The 25577-nt window shown below is 37.8% G+C and overlaps 1 protein-coding gene across 1 annotated transcript in view; it reads right to left on the bottom strand.

The window, feature by feature from the left end:
- Positions 1–25577, bottom strand: part of LOC105199546 (transcriptional activator cubitus interruptus) — a 107403-nt gene that overhangs the window by 16498 nt on the left and 65328 nt on the right. The gene's annotated exons all lie outside the window — the stretch shown is intronic.

Here is a 25577-nt window from a genome sequence, read left to right as displayed (position 1 = left end):
AAATAAACCAACGCGAAAGAGACAGCTCGTTTTGAATGATAGCAATTCGCCACGCTTGAAACATCAGGAAATGATGCGTGTCCGCTGCTTTCAAAGATCCTCTTCCTTCGAACGTCCTGGTTGTTCCGCACTCAGACTTCATTAACAGCAGTTTTATACGAATAGAACAGTGTCTTTCAAGACAGTTAAGAAGACAGTGTGTTTATATTCTTGATATTAAATATTGCAATAATAAATTAATGTATTTCAAATTTACAAGCCTGTGGACAAATTTGCGAGCAGTGATGAATTCTTAAAAATTAAAAGCATTAATTAAAAGAAGATCTATTGTATTCTTTATTCGACAAATTGCATAAAGATAATCTCAAAAGTATTTTCAACTATCTTAAAATATCATTGTTGACTCTTTTGTTTATAAGTTACTCTATAACGTATCATCGCGCTGATACAGTCACGATCATCACCAGATAGTCCATTGTATTAAATCTCAAAATCGTCACAATCAATTATTATTATCAATAATATTCAAAATTTATAATCAAATTATCTAGACAATTGAAGGTCAAACATTTCTCTTCGGGATTATGGAAGAATGAAATTCTTTTAGTTAATCGAATCTCTCGGCTAAACAAAGACAGTATCATGTGTTGAAAAAAGATACCAATATCACAAGACAAATATAAAGATCTAATTAGTCGGTAGTGATTACGGTGCATCGCGAAAGTAAATAGCATCTTGGGGAACAAGGACAGAGGGACGATTGGCGCGTGTCGCAACGTTTTAAGGCGGATTACGATGTTTGAGTCGGTCGTTGTCTAAATATTGGCTCCGTGCTTCCACGAGTTTGCTGTGTAAAGACAACCGGGTCGGCTGTTTGACTTTGCTCAGTGTCCACGGATTTTGATTACTGGTTGTTGGCTGCCCGCTTACAGTGGTCGAATGTGTTAAAACGTTTGTCGCGATACTCGTTGACAGATCGAGGGATCTCTCAATTCCGCATCCCATTCTCATGTCTCTAACGGGAGATCCAAGAACGTGCGAAAACATTTTACAGTGTTAGTACTTTTGAACCAGACATCATAGTTTGTTATAAATAAATTATAAACTAATACAGAAGTGATTGCTACAATTATTACAACAGTTAATTAAACTTATGCAGAGCAATGAAAACATATTAGTGTTCTGAATCAATTGCAGCGAATAATCATTTCTCCTAACAATTTATTCATTTCTTCTAATAAAGACGACACCGGGACAAAAATTAGAATGCTTTGACAGGCTGCTTAGCAGCAGATCCTGGCTAAAAAAGCCGACCGAGAGAGAATCGGGAGGGACCGGAGACACCGTTACAATGAAAACATTGTCAACTCCGCTGGGTTTGGCGTATTCATGTTCTCCATTTTTTTCTTTTCGTACCGAAAGAGAAATGACAGACAGACGGAGGCTGAGAGTTTCCGTAGTGGAAAGAGTGAAAGAAGGGATGTAAGCTAGAAAGAGAAACAGCGAGTTGTGTCTATTTCCAATCCTGCTGACTGCCAGATGACGCGAGGTATGGTTCTGGCTCTGTGATTGCTATCCTTCCTTTCTTTTCTACTACTTTCCTTGTCCCTCACCTTCACTACCGCTTTAAGCGACTGTCACACTCCGCGAATTTTTAAAATAACCATGCAACCGACGACACATATCCAACGTATGTACCTGATTTATTTTCTCTGGTGAAAGAAAAATGTGGCATATAAAAGTCGTAAGAACAAAATATCTTTTTGTAAAAAGGTAAGGTAGTCAAATAAAGCCTACCAAACTTATCTTATTTTTTATAAATTCTATTAATGAAGATATTAAAATAAACTAAGTGAGAATGAAATGCTTATTTCAATCACCCACAAAAATAAAATTATCTAAAATTATCTTCTTATATAAAATAGTTTATTTTGTAGATAAACAAAAAAAATTTTTTAACTCTGACATTATATATATATAATTCTAGGCCTTATTAAATGTACTGTATTTTTAATAAGATCTACGTTAAGAATAAAACTCACAAAGGAACTAAACATTATCTTTCAAATCACTTTTAAAATGATTATTAATCATAAAAACTAAATCCCTTTTTAGGTTTTATTCTACTGTTAAACATCACAATTATCTTTAGTTTTATCTGTATTTAATTTGTTAACTTCTAGAAATTCTTAACCATTCAAGTACAATTTTAGTTTCTCAAAAGTTAGTATCATTGAAAATCGTTATTCTCCCTTACAAAAATGTTTTTTATCGCAATAGACTATGCTTGGGAGTGCAAGAAACAAACATAAAAATAAATAGACTAAAAACAATCCATATGAGTGTAAAAACTTGAATTATTTATGTAACTCAGTTGCAAGCCACACATATAACAAATAAATGGCCATAACAATAAATGTATAAATGGTTCTTATTTATTATGTACATTATTTATAACAAAGTATACTAATTTCAAAAAAATCTAGATATATATTTGTTTTTATAGTTAAGAAGTTGAATAATATTATAATATGTTATAATAAACTATAAAATAATGTATATTTAATAAAATTTCCAATGGTTTTTTAACAAAAACGGTTTATTTCTCCATTTTGTTACAAATTTTTGTTACACTAAATAAAAGTGTTGTTGTCGGCTTTGATTCCCTAGTCCCTCTTTACCTACTTCCTATGACACATCGCTTAAGTATATATTCTAGGTATAAAGCGGGTTTTTAAATAGTACATTTAAAAGTGGGCCTTATTTAATGCTGGGCTTTATTTGGCACCTTATTCAAATTGAAGATTACTTCGATTAACAAGACAATAATCATTTAACAACATGAAATGATACTTATTATTTATATGTATAATCAGTTGAATCGTTTTTTTAAATTGAACGATTCACAATAACCCATACAACACACAACACAAATACATTAAACACACGTACGTATATAGTACGAAAAAAGATATGCCTTATCATTCCTTCTTTCTTTTGACTTGTTGCTCTTATTTTCAATTATCTCTGTTTCCGTTTTTTTCAAAATACGGGTTCTCTCATGCATACGATTCGTCCACAGTTCCTTTCTCCACTCATTGCTACGCCCAGACTCTGCGTCCCCGTTAAAACAGCCCTCACCGACACATAAAACTCGAGTCGTTAACTCGACACGCCGGAAACCGACACATCTATCTTTATCTGCGAGACTCATCCGCCTCGGAAACCCAGGGATCTTCAAATTCTTATGGCCATCGTTCATTCCTTTTCGGCGACGCTGGATAATAGTGAATTTCATTAATTTCCGATGTTTCGAAGTTTAGACTCTCACGGTCATTCTTTTTATTTGTAACTTCCAAAGCAAACGCGATTTACATTAATTTAGCGTATTTTGGATGATAACAGTAAACTTTTCTCCTATACATGTGCAATCCAACTCATTGCAGAGTTGTACAGCAAAAGTATAGCTTTTTTTTAGATTTACCGAATAACCAAGAATTTCTTCGAAATTTCGGTGATAATGATTCAGTGATCGTTAGGTAGACACGCGACGTCTCGGTCGGTTTAATCTTGAAAGGCAGAAAGAGGAGAAGAAGAGTTGGCAAAGCTGGGTGAAGAATTAAGGTTCGCAAGCTCATTAACGTGACTCGTGGTAATGAGGCGAGCTAAGCGGGACCATCTGCCTGGTTTTCCTGTTGCTTCGAAACTTGAAAAAGAAATATAGAGACCGCGACGACGGAAAGAAGCTCGTGTGGGTACGAGAGGCAAACCGAAACGGGATAAAAGGGATGCAGCTTAAGCACGAGCCGAAAGCCGATCAGCGCAATGTGGTAAGGCGAGAGATTAGGCCCTCTCCAAACTTCATCCCACTCTACGTCGGATATGCACAAGTCGATGTAAGATGACTCCTTGTAATTTGTCGAATGATAATCTTGTGACTTGTCAAAAAATTGACGCCCCGTAATGAGAATTGCATCTTTATGGTTCCAAGGAATTCCATATCATTAATACTTGCATTATTGGTTGGTTAAGTGGCAATTATTTTTATTATCCAAAGTACAAACGAGCTTTGACTCAAGAGACGTTGAAAGTGCGGTATATTCACGAGATCTCAAGTTATAATATTTATCGTTGTGCTGTTTGCCGAACATGCTGTCGCGAGAACGATGTAGAAAGAGGAAGGAAGCCATATGGAGCGAAGACTGCGCGACAGCATGAGTGGCACGTGCTTCAAATACGACCATGAAAGAGAAGAGAAGGAAGAAAGATGGAGGTAGTGACAAGGAAAGTGACATCAAGAGATTATCATTTTTCAATGTGTATTATCGCTATTCGTTACTGTGCGCAATTATTTCCTTGGCAAGATTATTTTGTAGAAACCGTTTAAAGTCTTTGACGAGAAAATGAAAATGTGCAATACCATTGCATTCAATCCATTTTTCTTGTGGATTTCTACGGCGGCTCACGCCACATAAGTCAGTCATTGATATCGGTGGAACTGAGCTCGAAGTAATTTTTCGCAACTCTGCACACTCTTCGCGAGTGATCTATGGTCGCGATCCTGGCTTGAAGCCAGAATCGCGTTTTCTCGACCGAGAGTGTCGGCGACTTGGACACCGTAGTGAATGTCTTAAGCCCCTACTACGAAAAGTCATGAAACGTTGCGAGCCTAAAGGTTGGAATTATTTTCGATGAATACACAGATATAGTTCCGCGCCTGGCGCTTGTGCGCTTGGTCGTATAATTTTATATTTAGCGCACCTCGAGCCCTTCGAGTTACGCCCTTCTGAAGTGAATTCGTGCAACAAGATTCGTTATATGCGTGAAATTCCAAGAACTTTCTTCATTGTTTATAAAATTCTTAGCAGCATAATATTGTACAAGTATTCGATCACGAATATTCTAGAATATTCATAGAATTCGTATGAATATTATGAATATTCGTACGATCATGTGCCGTTTAAGGCTATTTTACAAGCATGATTTCTATACCGATCACATGTACGACCTGAGAAATGGTAATAGAACTAAAGGACGACGAGCGAGACTTGGGGAAACACGTCTTGTGCCAATAAGATTACGTGCTCGAGAATCGGGCGCGATGCTTTCGAGACGAGTTCGGAACGCGGGGAAACTCGATTACGATCAGGCAGAGCGTCGTTAATCAAGGTATTTACACGCGAGATTGGTCGCCGATCTATCGATATGCGAAACGTCGCGGTGGATCGATCGGAGCCGCGCCTTCGCTGCAAATCCGGCCTAACGGCGCACTATATGCTCGCTTGTAGTGTTATTTATAGGCTATTCGAACGCTGCATAGCGCGCGTCTCGAGTACGTGCGTTTAATTCATTTGAGTTGGAGATTCGTCCTCGTAGAAGACAGACCGTGCCGCTCGTAAGTTATGCACGAATTAGCGGGGACTATTAGTAAGCGTCGGGATATTTTTCCTCCGAGATTCTAAGATTTAGATATCACTGTAGGCTACAAATGTATTCCGCTACCGCTACTTCTGTTTTATGTTTATATTATTACATTTGCATGAAAATTTATTACATAGAATTACGATTAAAATTTACAATCTGCAGATTATTGTAGTTGATATCAATCACAATTATAATTAAATAAATAAATCAGATAATAAAAATTAATTTTCAATATGGGATTTAAATCAAAAATATAAAAAATTGATTTCCAAACAATTATTTCCCTTTACATCGTTTAGTACATTCTATTGTACAAGTGACGTGAGCAGAAATTTTGTCGCTACATATACGAGCAACATTAATTCGCTTTTTGTGTTTTCGTGAAAGAAATTTGTCGCACCAACAGCTAGATTTATCGCGGTTCTTGACCAATCTCTGTCCAATATATCTTGTATGATCGCGAAAGAACTGCCAAAGCAATATAGAATCTAATCTACTCAGCAGATAATGTAAGTGTAACTAAAAAAAATGTATTAGAAACTGTACGTGTGTAAAGTGTTAAATAAAGAAAAACTTGTAAAAAGATTAAAATCGTGAATTATCGAAATATAATCAAGCAGTATATTACCTACTTTCATATACGGGAAGAATAATATTTTTGCTAAAGTATCTATAGAGCTAATTGAATACAGATTTGAAAATAATTTTGTTAGACATTGATAATAATTGTAAAAGACGTTCAAGTATAAATGCTGCAAAATAATTTAGCGTACTGAGAATCAGCTTAAGTGTCCAGTATAATTATTTTGATGATCTAACAAAATTATCGAGAAGTTGCCACAGAAAATAAATTTTAAAATTCTTTAACTTTTTTATATTTCTTAGACAATAGTAAAGAATTTTCTATGAACAATTTGTAATGTTAAATTGTGACGTTAAGAAACTTCAAAATATCTTATATTAGGGAAAGATGAGGCAAGACAGCGGGGTAAGACGGGGTATCCCTTGTTTCGCGCGATTCGAATACAGAAATTACAATCGAGCATACGTGTTAGATATAGCCCCTCGGTCGTTAAAAGTTACCTATGAACCAGCGAAGTAGAAGTTTTGTTACTTCAAGTAACAAAAATTTACTAAATTCGCGCGCGGTGTGTATGTCTTTGTTTTACAGATGAACAGATAAAACAACAATCGTACTCATCAAGTAATCGAATAAATAATATTGATTGGAACCAAAAAACCCTGATCACATTTAAATATTCGCGAGCAAGCTACTTCAACGGCTAATCTAAACCAAACTTTCCTACGAAATAAAAGCGGTATCTTTCATACCCGATATGTTGCATTGCAGTAAAAGCATGTGTTTCTAAAACAAAATTTAAGCTATAAGATAAGAATTTAGGCTACAAGATAAGAATGTATTTTCTACTTTTGTAAACATTGTTTGGAAATTAATTAATATTGATTAGACGAGAAGGGTAAAACGGGGTAGAGAAAATTAGACAGAAAACTGTGCGACGAGATTCTGCATATCCTATCTGGCAATTAACCACAGCTACTCACAATGCAGTATTTCTCTTTGAACAGCCAATTAACAAAGTGGACAAGCAAGTGTCACTCAAACAGATTTATGTCTGGTAATCTTACCTATCTTACCTATGGTAAGAATGTCATTTTAATGTCATTTTGTGATCATCGATTCATCATCAAACCTTAACTACCTTGTCTTGTTCTACCTTGCTCTATTAATTAAAAATAAAAATAAATTTACTAACGTATGTACATAATTTGGAATGCAAAGTCTGACCATCAAAAAATAACAAACTAAATAAGAAGGTAATTAAAAAAGAAAACAGTTTATTACGATGGTAAAGGGCGATTCAATAAAAAATCTGAATAAATTTTATTGTTTAGTAACATTGTAGTTTTTGACAAATTTTAATGTTACAATAGTTAAGCTAAATTATATATTTTTTTTAAATTATAGATCCATGTGTGGAATAATTTAAAATTACAAATTATAACAGATTTAAATGAGATCGATGCAGCTGGTTAAAATTTTATTTTCGAATTAGTATTTGATGTCCCATAAACTTCTAATGTTAAAACTAAAATAAAAACTAAACTTTACATTGATAAATGTCTGATTTTTACATTAAATTAAAGAAAATTAACACATTATTTTCATTAAAATAGACTAAAACATTAAGCTGATCTATAGAGTTTGCACTGAAAGAAAATCTTACTTTCGAACTGATATTTGAAGACCCTGAATCTTTTCATCTATTAAATCAGTTTCCCCCTGTTTTCAGCTACAATCTGAATCTTTTTTTTATAATTCATCAATTTTATCCACAAATCTCTTTATTTGAATTCATTTATCTCTTTTTCTATAGGACCATGGTCTGTTTTTAGCAACACTGCACACTATGCAAAAATGCGTACCGAATGATGTGTCTTTCCCTGATTTCTAGGTTTTCCCTGCCCAATTTCAATTTCCAGGACTTTTCCCGGTTTTCTCGGTTTTGCAGGTCTGTGGCAACCGTGCTTATTTTCAAATTAATATCCAATTTTCTAGCTAAAGTTTTAAACACTTTTACAAAATCATTCTTTTTTGTGTAATAAATATTTTTTTAATAATTCTATTAACTATCGCTAAATTACAGTGCAATACTAAATATACTTTTGCATTTCTAATGGATCTGTATCATTTATATTTGTGCAATAAGATAAACCTCGATATTACATTTCGTCAAATATTCACTTTATCATGCATTCATAGATGATTTATAGTTAAACGGTTGATCCTGTAACAGGATATGTTAAGGTAGTAACCGAGACGCCTCTTTAATAAAACGTTTGTTACTTTACCATGCCGACACAGCTGAAACAAGCGATATACCCGTAGGATTCGATTATATAAGGATACGTCCCTTCACAAGTTTCGTACGTGTGACGTTTACTAATTTCCTTGCCCTTCAACTGCAGCACAGAAACTATGTCGTTGCCTCTTTGTCGCTTCTACCTTTTCAGGTTTCGGTAAAATCGACATGCGAGACAGGCAGGTAACGTTGTCTCCGTCGAACAGGCGCCACTAACGAAGTAATTCGTGCGCAAAATGTTACACGCTGTAACTTGCATTATTCATCGTTGTAACTCTTTGACAATAAAAAACCGTTTCATCCCTTTTGTCAAATATCGATATTTTCGAAATAAAGTCTCTTTATAGACTTTTATAAACTTTTTTAAAAGCATTAACTGTTTATTACCAAAGGTTCAGATCAATTTTGGATATAAAATCTGAGATTCAAAACAATTAAATTTATCTTCAAAGCAAAATGCATATCTACATATAAAATACATTTTATGGCACATACATATGTCAGTTTGTAAATAACTACAATATTTACAAAGTAGCGTGTAATATTAACCAAGGCATCCTGGTCGCAATATTTATTCAACGATTTTCGGAAAATGTGAGACAACGTTTCGACAAAAGAAAAATAAAACATAACGATATAGACGAAGGCTTTAAGGCGAGCGGAATGCGCTCATCGTAAAGACAGGAAAGATCGGCATCCGTAGAGAGCCGCAGGTAGACGAATATGGTGGGTACATCGAGAGCCGTGACTAATGACTCTATTGACGGGGATCGAAGGACGTTTATCGACACGAAGAAGCTTGTAAAGCGGTACTCATTTTATATTTATGTTTATCTAAACATTATTTGAAAAAATTTGTCTCTTTTTGTATTATAAGAAAACACAACGCTCTTGAATATTTTTCACGATTTTCTTTACATTATACATCGAGGGAAAAAAAAAGAAAGATTTTTGATCCAGTAATAAAGATTTTAATTATATTTTCCTATTCCCCTTTCTTATTCTCTCTTTCTATCTCTGTTTTTTCTTTCGTGCACGGGGAGTTAGAAGAGCTACTGCGTTTTGTCACGCTTTTTAAGTAGAACGCCCCGAGAACACCGTAACGCGCACGTGATTGCCTCGTACAATTACCTGCGAATCTCAACCCGTCTCTCTCTTCATCTTCGTTGTCGGCTTGGCGCGAGACGTATATCCCGCGCCTAATGTACAACATGGCGCGAACATGACACAAAACTACAGAGAGCCCCTTTTTTATCGCGACGCCACGCTTCATTCCGTCCACCTGAAATTACGCTCGCTCTCCAATCTCCGCTCACAATGTAAGATAAATGACGGGCTTACGCTTTGCTATCGGCATTGCTGAAGAAAAGCGATTGTAATATTGAATTTATCGAGCGAAACATCTTATTTTCAAATATGTGAAGTCATGTTTACTCGTGATGCTATTTGTTTCATAGAAAACGAAATAACATAAAAACTTAAAAATGTTCTGCTAATTATGACTGAAGATAAATTCTCGTATGCACACATACATACTGTTACGATGTCTATATTCCGAAGATTACATTTCGCATTTGACAAATATTCCTTTTTTTTTAGACGGTACAAATCTTCAAGTACATATTTATATATAATTTATGTAAATATTTAATCTCGCGTTACGTGTACATTTGTTCACCTGAATTTCCCTTAAATTCTTTTATTCCATCAATTTCGTTACACGTAAGAGAATCGTATACAAACGACGCTGTAATCGCATGCGTATGTTCACGCGAGGCAAGGTCAGTCCAAAAGCGTGAGCCTACAAGGTTCCCTCTTTTCTACTTTTCCATCTCTCGAACCTTACCCGTTTGCGCTCTAATAAAATGCGCTCCGCTCGTCCCTTCTCGCAAAGCCCTCTTTACATTTACATGGTCGGGCCGCTCGAAGCGCGCAACTACGTGGACGTGAGGACATCGCGCTCATGAATTTATCTCACGTTCTCCACTACCAATACACCATGATGTGTTCGAGCGCGAAGAAGAGAGGAGGGAGGGAAAGGGACAGGGCGGTCTTGGTATCGCGCTGAACGCTTCCACAGACAAAAAGACTCCAATCAGAAATTTTAAAATTAATCAGCAAGCTCACGTTTACGATTTTATTATGTTACAATGTCGTATGCGTAAATGAACGATTTTGTTGAAGCGTCTAAAAATTCACTTGGCCAGATCTGAAAATAATATTACTGGTTCATCAAAACAATCATGATGGATTATATTCAAACATGATGGACAATGCTGTAAAAATTTCAACATTCCAGCAATCAGTTTGAGTGTCAAACATAATTATTTTGATGGTTTAACAAAATTATTTTTAAACTCTGTTTAGACTCTAAATTTTTAAATACTTAAAAATCATTCTTTCCGTGTAGATTTAATATGATGCCGACTGTGATCGCGCGTGAATAATAAGTCTATTTCTTAATTAAATTATTTGTTCATTAAACCCGAAATACTTATACATATAGCTTTGTCAATTAGTGAAACGCTTCAAACAAAAATTGTCATATGTACATTTTTTTAGAATATTTATTGAACTATTTATTAGAACAATATCTCTTTCATTAGCGAACATCCTTTCAAAGGCGAAGCAAGTCAATTCTAAATCGTCGTAATCAGCCGGTTCACGGTTCGACGTGTAGAAGCAAGGATGCACACTCGATGCTTGCACTTGCATGCGATACCGAGCGAATTGTAAATAGTACGGGAGAGGGGAGGGGGAATGGGGACTGGTACGCGAGCTACGCGTCGGTGGCGAGCGAGTCGAAGTGGACCCAGAGGGGGTCCCAGGGCCAGGTCCAGCCGGGAGCGCTGGAGGAAGAACGGGCGGAAGAAAAAGAAAGAAAGCGAGGTGGAATAAGAAGAACCGAGACACGCACAGGGCTGCCAGGCCGCCGGCGCTGAGCCGCGCGTGTATCCGCCCACGTAATCTTGATTGTCGACACACCTCCACCTCCGTCGCCCTCCACCATGAAACGCACCAACACACTTGCATGCGAGCGTGAGCGTGTATCACCTTCTCGATGTATCGCGGATACATATCGTGAACGCGAGTCCGGAGGCCTCGCCGGGCACCTTGTGCACGGGCCCAGATGCAAGCCGCGCAATAGGCACCAGAGGCGTATTCGGGATCTGGAAACTGCGTCGTAAAACCGTTCCCATAATTGAATCAGCAAGATGTGCACAATTGTGATCGACAAATTACCGGAAATGCATGTGAGTCCGATACGCAATCGAATGCTTGCGATCGGATCTTGCTTAATCGGGGTGGTAGTTGCATACGAGTATTAAGCAATTTAACTCAATCATACGGCACAACATAAATGTGAAAAATGCATATGATCGATAAATGGAGAATAGGATATATTTACAATCGCCGATAGTGAAATACGCTATTTTGCTATCTCGTCACGTGGTCCATTCCGAGAAGCTGCCGAAGCATGTTAAACAATAACAGATTATTTGCGCGATGACGTTTGTCGACAAATAGTTTTGTTTGTGCAGATAATCCATACAATAATATGATACGATATATGCACCAATCAGTCGACAAAAGTGCTAAGATTTCGCGAAGCTGATCATTAATATTCAACGTGTCTTTTCGAAATAGCACAAGGCAAGCAAACATGTAAAAAAAAAAAAGGTACGAATTGAGCTTACTTGCGCTTTGATGCAATTTGCGTCTATTTCTGCATCATTTATATCATTGCTATACATCCCTTTTTTTACGTGCCATACCGAGGTCCGAGTGTGCATTTCACTTCGTTCTTCGACTTCTATCTGACTTTGTGCGGGTGTCTTCCCTCCCTATTCGCTGCGGAATGGAAGCTTAGACAGGGAAACAAATGAGAGGCCGCGGACTATAATGACGCGGACAACGGGAGGGGAAAAAGAAAGAGGGATAAGAAATTGGATAAGAAAGTAAGATGGGATGTGGTAGTGCGTGTTCAGTTGCATTTGCGCGCGCGCGCTCGCGTGCATGTGCGAGCGTGTGCGAAAGCGCGAAAGGGAAGAAAGGAAGAGGGAGAAGGGAGGACGAAGCTAAGGTGGAGGATTTATGAACGACCGAAACAGCCTGCGAACCCTAGGCCCTTCGCCTGCTTCTCTTCCTTCGCTTTCTTTTTTCCTTTTTTTTTCCTTTCTTTTTGTTTCGTATTCCGACCTTAGCGCGAGTAGTAATACCTGGCCCTGTGTTGCCGCCGCGCCACATCATGCCGCGTTGTGCACACGCAAAAAGCACAGTTTTATACCCGTCTCCTCGCTCTCCATCGCTCTTTTCCTCAACCTGCATCTTTTACCACCGCCTATCTCTTTTTAAGTTTTACATTGTCTCCATCATGACGAGTTGTCGATTCGATTATGCACTTCGCTCCGTAGTCTTGCCGCAGAACCTGCGGTTAACCACGATCACGTGCCATTCTCGAAGGAAAAATCAATTTCTTATGCAAAATTATTGTCATCTCTATTAAAAAAAAAAAAAAAAAAATTGATTACAATTTGATTGTTGGCATTCCGTTTTTGACACAAAACAGATGTCAGTTTTTCGTATGCTAAATTTTGCGCGACGAATAGGAAACCGGTCATATCGGAAGCGAGAATTGCGGATCGTAATTTCGTAATGCAAGGATTCACCTGTATTAAGACGGCAGTGCGGTCTCTCTTAATTAATGCCGCATTACTCATAGACGCCAATCGAGTTCCGAGATCTAAAATCAATTTAGATCCCCGATTCGCGATAGCTTCTACCCTCCCACGAAACTTTTCGCGGTACCTTTCGGTGAAGCCGGAGAGCACACTACGGGATATCGTGCTCTCCGCATCCATGATCTCCGGAGGGGAGGAGCGACAAGAGTGGAACGATGCAGAGGAGCACAGCCGACATCGGTGTTGTTATTGCTGCTGCTGCTGCTGATGGTGGTGGTGGTGGTGGTGGTAGTGGTGGTGATAGTTACGAGGATCCATGGGGCCTTACGGTGCCCTGTGGTATAACGTGGGTAACTTAATATTCCGGGTAATAAATAAGAGAATGCGGCTCTGTCCGCCCCACAAAAAACTTCCCGCGGGCCAAAGAGCAAGACGCCCACGTTTCTCGTAGTATCCACAGTCCAGAGTGGCCCGTCCACCCACCTCCTCCACTTTGCCCCGCGAGCGGGAACTTTGGAGGCCCCGCTTTAACCTTTGTGGCCCCCACGCTTAACACCCGAACGTTATCCCGCCGCGGCATCGCGTAATTAAGTTATTACGCTCGCAGGGTAACCGCGGCGCAGGGGCTCTCGCTCGCTGTACGATGAATATACTGCTGTTCCCCTTTCCTCTTTCTATTGAGAGGAACGAAATTTCTTACGCGGAATTTCTTGCAAAAGTTTTGCGAGTGATAAGTGCAAATGTTGCTGTATGTATTACATATTTATAATGTGTCTTTACTATATTTACCATTGAGTTTTTTAACAATTACATATATGTACTAATAATAACTTAGAAAGTATCAAGACATATTTATGTTATAAGTCCAGCTGTCTAATACGAAGTTTAATGTAATGACAAACGTTAAATGCATAATGAAAATACGAGTCATTGATGATGTACGAACATGACGATTACCTTTAAAAAAAAAGTAAAACATTCCGTTTCTCATGATCATATTTTCAACTGTCATTAATCATTCCTCACTTATCTTCCGTTATTATGGAAACGTAATCTACTTGGATAGAGAGCAGGTGTTCGAGTGTGCTAAAAGAAGAAGATCACCGACACACGAAGCATAGCGTGTACATACAAGCTGACCGTTAAAAATCAACTTGTATAACTTTCCCGTGGGCGAATGCTTAACCGTCATTATCCGCTTGTATTCATTTTCGCCCTGTTGCCAATACATGTGTAGTTGGGTTAAGACAGGTGATTCATATTATTTACGAAATAATCATGTATTCTCTGACATTGTTGCCATTTTAAAAAAGAAGAGAATTTATATAGGCTATTATCAATTATAAAACCTAAAAATGTATATGTAGAATGTATTGTTTGGATATATATTTTTTTATTATAAATTTAAACTATTACAAAATTTACAATCGAATATTTATAAAAATAAACATGAAGCAGAAACATGAAGCGTTCATCAAAGAAAACTCGTAAAATTTTGAACAAATTTGCTATGTTTACATATCTTAACAATATAATAATTAACAGAATGTTCATAATTAATCGGTTTAATTTTAAAAACAAATTAAAACAAGACGAAAAGTTGTCAATAAACTTATATGTCTCTTATATAAATTCCGAACGGTTGAAATGAAAGCACTTTAATCTTCGAAGAACATACATCATGTTCAAGTACAAATTTACATACGATATAGACTAAAAGTTTACGTTCCTTTTTTTTTGCATATAAAAATGTAAGAAAAGTAACTAGTGATATCTCCGATGATGTCTAGTTGGAACTACTTCTCTATTTGCTGACTTATTTTCTCTATGTCATAATACTGAATGTACAAGGGCTCCTCTCAATGCACACGTCTAGAATTGTGCATACAATACGCGATACACAATTCGTATTTTGCGTTGAGCCTGTTCGTCATTAAGCTGATTCAAGCTATAGAGACGTGAAAGTTGACGAGTGCGCAGTAGGATAAAGTTAGCGAGCAACGAGGAGAGCAGACGAAGAGGCAACGAAAGGGGGAAAGAATGGGAGAGCGCAAGAAAGAAGATAGGAATGCCAGTGCGTGAAGCCTCCTGCCTCTTAGACAACATTGCCTTGGAACCGCGTCTCTATCAGGCATCATAAATAATTCTGCTGCGCCAGTGTCTCGTCTGTTTCGTGCATATACATGTACGTATACTCACACGTAAATACATGCATGTACACACACACACACGCGCGCGCGCACACACACACACACACACACACACACACACACACACATATATATATATATATATATATATATGTATGTATATATATGTATATCCTATACAAGTATATTTCTCTTCGTTTCTCTTTCTTTCTATCGCTTCTTCCTCTCTGTGTACTCTCTCAGCGTTTTTCGGATACGCCATGAACACCTTGAACACAGTGGCATGACTGTATCTGTGGACCGGTTGGACTAGGAACATCTATGTGTGCGTTAGGCCCTTTAAAAGAGATAGCACTCGAGAGATGGGAAAAAAGAACAGGTGAAACCTGCCGAGGGTCTCTCGGTCGATCGAGACTGCTTCGCGGTCGACTTCGGATCTTAATTCTATACGTTACATTACAGTATTTCGTTATTTCTTTAAAATAACTGCGATGCATCTTAATCTGTTTTTTTTTATCTGAATATATAATTTACATATTATAAATAATGTTATAACAATTCAATAGTAATTCACTGTTTAAAAAAAGGTTTACAGTTTCTGAACGTAAACGTGACGAAAGTTTGGATTTACTTTCTTAATTCGAATCTCTAGTCAATAAGCCGAAAGATATTCTTCGTGGAAAAAAGAAAACTGATTCTCGCGGATAATGTACCGATCTTACTCACTGGTTCGCGCATATGCGTCGCAAGAAGCGCGTTCTTCGTTAGTGCCACTAATTACGAACCGACCGAGATTTCTCTCCGCCTCGCCGGTCTTCCCCTAATGAATGCCCTAGTAAAGATCGTAAAAAAAACATACTGTAATGCTAAGAACACAAGACCGAGGGAGTGAGAGAGATAAAGAGAGTGAGTGGAACGTAGAGAGACGGGAGAGAAGACAGAAGGTGGTGTACAGGGGTGACGGCGGTACGGCGGCGATTGCATGTTTAAACTTTAATTACCGATTAAGCACGTGGCAGAGATTACGAAATTCTCTCCGGAGTAATTATCGCCGTGCACGGTGCGAGTAGCGATCGATGCGCGATCAGTGGCATAAGATGGGGCGCCGTTATCCCTGTCGAGGATTCCCAGATTTCACTTAACCGAGAACTTACGATTCGCTCTCCGATGCAATCTCCGACGAATTATACTCTGCGATCTTGCGTATATAATCCCGCTATCTCCCACTACCCGCACATCTTGTAATTAAATTATTTGACGCGGAATAAATAATTCTAAGGCACGCGCAACGTCTTTTTCGCCGTTAATTAGTTGGTGCAATGCACAATGCGCTGGCAATGCTTAATTAATCGAATCGATGAATGTCGTCGACATTCGAATTCGTACGCACTGAACAATGGTATTTTCTTTGCCAGAATTTTAATTAAATTTTGATTAACAAAAGTGTCTAAAGAGATTTCTGAACAATTGACAAGATTGATAATTATTGGAGCCGTATTATCTCATTCCTAACAAGTCCTATTTCATAAATGAGATTTTCTTTGAACGTCTTTATCTCTATTTTATAGAGGTCAATCGTATCAACGAAGCCAATTCGAAAATCATATTGGTACAATCATAAACAATGATAGAAGCGAAGCAAATGCGGCCTATACAGTTCTTGCTGATTATAAAAACTCCTTAAAAATTGATAACCATAAAAATATAATTTTAATTAGCTATCACATATTTTAAATATTTCTAGACTAATTTATGCATTAATGTTCCAATGAATTTAGAAAGTCGTGTTTTTATTATGCAATTAGTGAAAACATACCGCTATTCAATGGAACGTTGTCGAGGTAGTTACGGAGTCGAGACACGCGATCAAAAGAAAAAAAAAGAGAAAAAAAAGGATATAGGGATTGAATGCTGGATGCATTCGAAGTCGTCAATCGCCGTCTTCCTATTGGAGGCATGTTCGCGATTCCAAGCGAGCTTCACTCTAGAAACGAAGTCACCCAGGCGGAGGTCTTTATTCGAATCGCGAAGGCGAATCACGTCCGCGCCGAGGAGCGACATCCTCTCGTAACAAATATGTATCTCCCTCGGTCGGGCCCTATATTCTCCGTATATCTGCGCGCATCCTGCACCCGTAGGGCCTACCTGCGGCTACTAACACGAGCGCGACTAACTAGCGTATGTACACGTTCCTGTCGGTTCGACCTACCGGTCGTTTCTACGTTCGTGTTCCGGTAGCAATGATTATGATCCGATTTCCACGCGATCAATGTAGAGACTTAGAATTACGAGCAACATTATCATATCTTTTACTAATGAGCTGAGATAATAAGTTTGTAAGATTTCTTGTTTTTTCATTGTACAGAATAAAAAAATTGAGAAGATGAGAAAGAATAGATAATGAGGAAACATCGTCCGGCCTGTCCAAAAAATAATTTATGTTTTGGCCTTAGTGTATTTTTGTAAATGATGTTAAAAAAATCTTGTCGTTGGAAGATGTCCCAAGTGTTAGTAAAACGGACTAAGCTCAAATCTGACTCGAAGCTTTTCCTACGACGAGGAAAGAACTGGACCCCGTAACACAAAGAGATGTCTGCTCCGACGACAGAGTCCTCCAGCGCGGGTGTGCGCATGCGTATGCTTTCGTCTTCATGATTGCGTTCGTGTTACTTCGGGTATCCTCGTGCCCGAGTATTTGTCCCAAGGGGTCTTCAAGAAAGACAAGGATGGCGCATCTGTAATGTTTACAGGTCTTAAAGATGAATTAACGCATCTGATCAAAAGTGAAACTTTATCACAACTGATTGGTTGCTATATAGCTTCAATTATCAAGATGCGAGAGATTCGCTATTCATTCTCTTTCTAAGACGGCCTAAGATTAGGATTGCAAGAACCTCGCAGCATTATGCAAGAACATACACATACTGATTTTCAGAAATAATTACTAGATATTGCGACGAATTAACGTTTCTTTTTAAGTAGATCGATGATTGGAAAATTACTTTAATGAGAAAGTATAAGAGCGCGTAGTCAGAAAGATGGAAGACAGAAGTCAAAACGAGGCCTAACAGTAGAACTCAAGCGCTTACTTATTCACCAACCGTTTTTCATTCCACCGAACCTTTTTTAATCGTAACCCTTTGCGAAAAGCCATTCGAAATTTTTATCCCGGAACACACCCTTTGTGCAGGTGATATTAGTGTTCCAACGTCTTTCGCTTCTTTGTTTTGTAAGTGGTGGAAGATTTTTAAAAATCTGACACCACATTAAGACCTGGGTTCACCATCCGTGCCATGTTTCAGTCCTGAATAAACGGGAAACTCGTCAACGTGTTAAGCCTTATTAGCGAACCTTCCAGGCTCTGACTTCACGAAATGATGCGAGGCAATCTCGAATTCCCGACGGAAGAATCTTCCCGGGCGCATGTGTGGAACCGGTACAGAACATCTTGGGCGTTTCGATCGTAACGCCTCGCGAACGTAACGACTCCGCATTCCTACGAGAAAAATGTCGACCGGGAATATTCCTCCCGGGTCTCGCGCGAGAAAGGCGCAGAGGACGTGGAGCAAAAGTCAGAGGAACGAAAACGAAGGCCGAACAGAGAGAAGCTCGCGATGTCAAGAGGGAGCGAGAAAGAACGGGGCGAAAGAGATCCTCGGAACTCGGCTTCACACGTGGCGACAGTCGCGACGTTATTCACTCGTGCGCGCGCGTACGCATGTATTTATAGCAACTGGCGCATTGTCGGCAAAAGCGAAAGAGGGAGGAAGATGAAGAAACGAGATGAGATAGAGTTATGCGCGTGCGCGTGGAGATTATTGGCGTTAAACGCGTGGTGGTAGCGTGGTCTAGGAGTCAACGTCTTCCCTAGTGATGATTAAGCGATAAACGGCCTCATCGACAGACGGGACTTGAAATATCTCTTTCACATTCATGTATCAATATTCTCTGAAATGGGCATGAAACAAGTATTTCCAATTAATCAGCACGTAGATCAATGATTCGTGTTATCGTGAAACAATTGGTACCGATTGGTTTGATCGTTCGATCGAAGGGGGTCCTCATCAATGCACCTTCATCTTTCCATCTCGATCGCACGAATGAACGGTCGATTATTGCTCGTTGTTTTCACCGCAGCCAAATCGAACCGCCGATTGTTTGGCAAACAAACGGGGGGGCTCCCGCAGCTTATTGTGGGACCTCGATTCGATTCCCGACCTCTTCTCCTTCTTCCACCGCAACGCTTTCACACATACCCTCTGTTTCCTCGCGTGGCTCGCGTGACCGTACAAAATAATTATATTGTCGCGCGATAAAGCGTGCCGATCCTGTCACTTCGATTTAGTTATGCTCCCTTTCCATTGAAAATGAAAATCTATAATGCGAAAGAGTAAAAGAGAGAGAAAAGAGAGACGTGCATGTATTTTTTTATACAAAAAAAAGAAACCCGCAAACGTCATACAGTTGAACGATCAATTTCCGATTAAGAAACAATCTCTGCTCTTTTGCCGCTTCAATGGTGATTCTTTTGATCCTTCCAAAAAATTAATCAAAAAATAAATAATGCGCTATGTCTTTATAAAAGTTAATATAAAAATATTTTGCAGAATATCTGAAAAAAATTCTAATCCTCTAACTAACACGCACAAGCAAACCAACAAACAATGAAAAAAGGAATAGAATCTAATAGAAACAAAAGTCGATATCCAATAACATGGAGAATAAAACAGACGCTCAATGTAGATTCTAATTACAATAAATAATTTATGTGAGTAATATACGTTTAAACATTAGTATATTAATAACGAAATACTCATTCATCGCTGAACGGACTTTTTCGAACATAAAAATCGAGAGAATGAAAACACCGTATGTGTTCTCGATTGACTGCCATATTAAATTGAATTGATTCAATCAACGGGGAGCAGGTTAACCGATCCCTTCGCTTCATTTTCTAAACGTGGGGACACTCGTTAATGGCTCAAGACCACTTTTGGTAGCAATCAATCCTTTCTTTCGTCAAGGCGGAGTAGCTTTGCAATGGCACACGCCCCATCTTACCCGCGATCGATTCGCACTATTATTCACGAGAGCGCAGAAACAATAACGAGGAATTCGAGGTGTCGTAGGTAATTTGAACGCGTGGTCGAATCCATTCTATTGACTTGTCAAAAGTGTCGTGAACGGCCGTTCGTCTGTATATGCAAACTTTTAACAATACTCCCGAATCGAATGGATTTCCGGTCCGCTGATTTGCAATGCAGCGAAATTAAATCGCGGCTAGCATGATCACGAATGCTTGAATGTTTGCATACAACTTAATCGAGCGTACATCGCGTTCGCTGTTTCATGTACCGTTCACCTTTTGTTAGGGACTGGTAGTTAAATCATTGAAGAAACAAAAAAAAAGAGAAACCCGCTAGGAACACATATATTTGATCTTCTAACGCCCTGTTGAACTGATTCACTTTTTCTACCGTTTCTCCTATTTGCATTTGAGAAGAGTGCGTTTGACGAATCAACAGAATGTTGACGACGTACACTCAGATTATCACTTTTGTTGCATTAAATGCAGGTTATTGCAAATCATGTGATGAGTATTCAAATTCTTCTTTGAAAGATTTCAAATGTTTTAAGTGTATAGAGGTTTGAGTTACTTGAGATCTTATATATTTGAAACTAAAAATTCTTAATGTTCTATCTTAACAGCTGCGTTTTAAAGTCCGGCAAACATGTGCCGCCCAATGCGGAGAAACTTGTAAATGTAAATTCATCTCGAAAATTATTATTTAGTACTAAATCCGCTTTCGACCGTTTTTCTCAATTCAAATGTCTTAAAAATTTTTCAATTTTTAAAAAATTAGCATGAATATTATACTTATATAATAATAACAATATCGTGCTGATTGAATAATAGTTAAATCTTCGAGCTGTTCAAATGTTCAAGACTTTTAAAATTTTTACTTATATTTTGGTTTTGAACCATATTAAAAAAAAAGAAATTTTCATATATTTAAAATGATTTAATGTGTCTCGAATCTGCTACTATAGATAATAAATTGTTCACAAGTATAGCATCAAATACAGATAAACCAGAATAAATTGAAGAGATCTTGCCCCCTCCCCTTCTTTCCTTGCTCTATCGATCGTACTTGATATTCAAAAAGAGTTACAAGTTGCGAGAGATGTGCATTCGATCGGGAGAATGAGGAATCCGCGTCCGCAAAACTATAACCGGAGTAACCGTGTAATCACGTAGAGATCTCTAGTTTAGTAAAGATAATTGCGGGTTGTTCGTCGGACATGAGCATGCCTTCGCCTGCTCATAGAGGACGACTCGACCGGAGGGGGCGGAGGGTGGCGTATGCGCCTGTCTCGTCAGAATTAAGAGATCCGCATCGCACATTCCATGCGTAATTTCTTCATCGTTTCTTTCCGCGGCTCATGAACGTGCGCCGCAACGTGAAACGCAGGAATCTTTAGCCAGCGGGATCTGCACGCCCGTCTCTTCAGACTGACCACCCTCGTTAATACTTGACGTCGAAACGTTCAGCAGGCCTGAAAGAAAGTTGCCTTTACAACTTTCGTATTTCCTTTGTTAATGTTTTTGCATACGTCTCCATGATATTCTTGTTTTTTTTTTAATAATTTTGCTAATAAAAGACAAAGGCATAACCGACGCGAGTGATACCGAGATTCGCAGAGCAGCGCAGTTACAGCTGCCGGTGGTCCCGCATGGCCGCTGACTTTTGCGATCGCCTCGCCGGCGCAGAGTTTAACAACCAGTAATTGTCCGGCCTGGCCTGTCGGAGCCGTAAAATCCGAGCGAGAGCAAACAACCCGTTGCGTTTCTTCAGGATCGGCTCGATGCTCTCTGTCGCCCTGAAAACACAATATGTCTCGCGCGTCTCGCGTCTGGAAATATCTAACGTCAACTCTCACGAATCTCTCCGATAAATATAATTTCACAGGAAACAGTGTAATTATTTTCACTCTGAAAATATTTGATAACGCACGCACTAATCTCGAGAGTCAAATTGGCAATAGCAGCAACAAAGAAACGTACCGACTTCATTTGAATAATGAATTTCTGGAAATCTTCGTATATACTACGCTGTTTTTTTATAATCCAAAAATTCCTGTCGCAAGTAAGTGATAAATTGCTAGCGATCTCGCTTTATCTCTCATGTTTCACATCTCTCATCCTCATTATTAATAGTTACGCGGTACCGTTCATTCCATAAGGTAACAGGTTTTCGAATTGGATTAAACTCCAAGATTAGGCTTGTCTCGACGTAAGCACATTTCATTGCAATTCGAAAATTGTAACAATTCACAGATAATTTATACATTGCTTTCTCGCATTATTAATCATTATCAATTATATGGTAGTATATACAGCAATTATGGTAGTATCGTATTTCCGAAGGTGAGTGATATTTAAGCTCAGTTATATTGGACCGATCCGTTGCGAGCTACAGCCATCAAGAAAAATCATATCAGATCACGTCTATAATTGAACCTTTGTTTTTCCTTTGTCTCCAGTTCAATTGAAGTTTTCGCGGCTGCGGAGACGACAACGGCGCGGCCGCCGACAACGGTGGTCAAAGGCGTTTGCTTTGTCCGTCCAAGGGATTGCAACTGTGAATTACGTTACGATTGGCGCGAATGAAGTCATTACGCTGCGGTACTCCAGCGCAGCGCGAGCCACGTGCACAAATGTGTCAAGTCTTAAAATTCACGATCGCCGATCGATACGGAGAGAAACGCTTATATTTTCACACTTGTCGTTTTCGCGCAATGTCGTATCTAATGCAACAGTCCCTATCGCCGATTTCGATCGCTTTACATATTTATCTGATCTGTCTCGTCTTATATACAATACATTCTTCTCATGCTGCTTTGTATAGCGTCACGTCTCGTAATGTCGAATTTATTCTCAGTTTGTTGCACAATCCATTGTTCTAGGCTTTCCACGATTGAAATAAGCTTGTCGCTAAAAGTATTATTTACGATTATGAACCCAGCGTATTATAAACAAATCAACAAAGTGATATATATAATGAAAAGTTGACATTACGCATTTTTAAAGAAAGCAAATTGATGAGCGTCTTGTTGATACGACGTTGGACAATCTTAGTTGCTGATTATCTTCGCTATAATACGTTTCTTTATTTTTGGTAGAACGTAACTCTTAGCCGTTAACATTATCTTGCTGATTTATAGCCATATTAGACGCATCTATTAACATCTACCCAGACGAAGCGTTCGCTAATTACTCGAGCAACACAAGGCGCCGATCGTCGTATATCTCGCGCGAGTTAAGAGTATCTCTACATCTTTAAACGCGTACGCGTGCCTATACAGGGTGTCCTGAAAAATATCTAACGTAACAATTTGTTTTCATGTTACTTTTAGGTTGCCATTGCTATTTTTAGTTACCTTTCCCGTCACAGGTCGATGGACCCTGTGACTTTGTCTCATGCTTTTGTTACATTACTCTCATATCTATAAATTAAAAGTATTTTTTAGCTAAAAAAATATGTAAAATCAATATCTGAAAGCAAGATAAAGATAAACAAGAATCAAAAATATTTTTTTTCAAATAATTAAAATTATTTAAAGAAATTATATTGCAATAATTCGTAAAAAATAACAACTTTAAATAAAAAAATCCTTAATTTTTTAATTTAAATTTCAAGCAATGAAACAGTGAAGTTTTTTAATTGACCTCTTGAAATAACAAAAAAAAAAATACAATATAAATCGCTCCAAAAAATTTAATTATTTAAAGTATCAAAAATCGACATTAAAAAAAAGAACAAATTATAGTTTTACAATCAATTGAGCAAAATTTTATTTAAATTAAGAAAATAGCTGAAAGCGGTTGTAAGTGGATTTTAGCTCAATAATAATTTTCTAGTGAATTTATATACATTTACAAGTTTCCCCAAACTGCGTGTCGCATATTTGCCGGATTTTAAAACACAGTTGGCAGGTAGAATGAGAAATGCAATATCACCAAATTAAATTGCTAATAAATTTAATAATTTTTCAAAGTTTTTTTTATTTGAACAATATAAAATGATGGATACAGAATTTATTTTGAATAGAGAGAGGAGGTGATATTATAAGCCGTATATGTATATGTATAATTAGCACCACTATTATTTCCGTTATTAGGTGATAAATTGCTAGTAATTACTTTTGGAATCATTTGTTTAGTAGCCTGCCGTTATATAGTGGTGCTAATATGCCAATACACAATAGCCGACAATTGTTATAAGACATTTTTACTTTTGAGCATTTCGAAAATTGTTCAAAGTACATTTTAACATTTAATTATACCTACATACTTCCCTATTGTTTTTAAATTTGAGCATTTTATCATATATGAATGTATGTGCATTCAAGTGTTTTTTTATTAATAAACTTTCTATCCGCTGTTATACACATTTTAAGTTTTGTAAAGTTATTCAATAGCATAACAATTTTTTATCATAAGCGTAGAAACGACTACAGGTTTGCGTTCAGATATAAATATTTCTGAAGTGTCATTTTAACTTTGTTGTTTACCAAATATTAAGGATAAAATGCATTCGGGTGTACTTGGATGTACCTGCGCGATGTGATTGAAGTATTTTTTGTAGACGATCATTATATCATCACCCAACGTGCATTTCGCAAAAAATTCATGTTGCTCCTTCGAAATCTACACTCAAAACATAAAGAGGTGAAAATTTTTCGGTAAACAGCTTGCGCAACTAATAAACGCTTCTTTGGTCAGTCGAAGACTGCAAGAACACCCCGAAAACATTGAACGTATTTATTTGTGCATCTGTGCTGCATAGTCCTAAGCGTTTTTCATCCCCACTCTACGACGAAAAAGAAAGCTAACTCGCACATGGTTTCAACAAGGTGATGCAATGTGCCATACGGCGGCGAAGACACTCGACGTTTAGAGCAAAACGTTCGGTACAAGACTTGCCGCGGTACCAATTTCAACCCCGCTCACTAGATTTAATGGTTGCGAACTTTTTTCTACTTAACAAACACAAAGTTACATGTAATACAAATGTTAGTTGTAATTTCCTACTCAACAATGTAATTGTTACATAACGAGTCAGTTATATAACAGTTGCATTGTTGATATATATAAGAAATGACATATAAGAAATTTTTTCATTATAACATTAATTTAACATGATAGCGGTTTATCAAACCGTTGTTTACCAATAGTGTAATTTTTTCAAACGTTACAGTTTAAAGGTTAAAACTTTACGGTTATATTGAGAGTCTTTCTAACAATTTATTTTAATAAAAGATACAATTTTATAGTAAAATACAGTTTTTTAAACAAAACTAATTTTTGAACTTGTTTTCTGGTGATTTGTATTACAATCCCTATTCTTCTTTCACCCATTATGCAGTATCGCCAC

The sequence above is a fragment of the Solenopsis invicta genome, chromosome 5 (assembly GCF_016802725.1).
Source record: "Solenopsis invicta isolate M01_SB chromosome 5, UNIL_Sinv_3.0, whole genome shotgun sequence".
Taxonomy (NCBI): Eukaryota; Metazoa; Arthropoda; class Insecta; order Hymenoptera; family Formicidae; genus Solenopsis; species Solenopsis invicta.
Note: the sequence above shows the minus strand (reverse complement) of the source record. Positions and strands in the feature narration are given on the sequence as shown.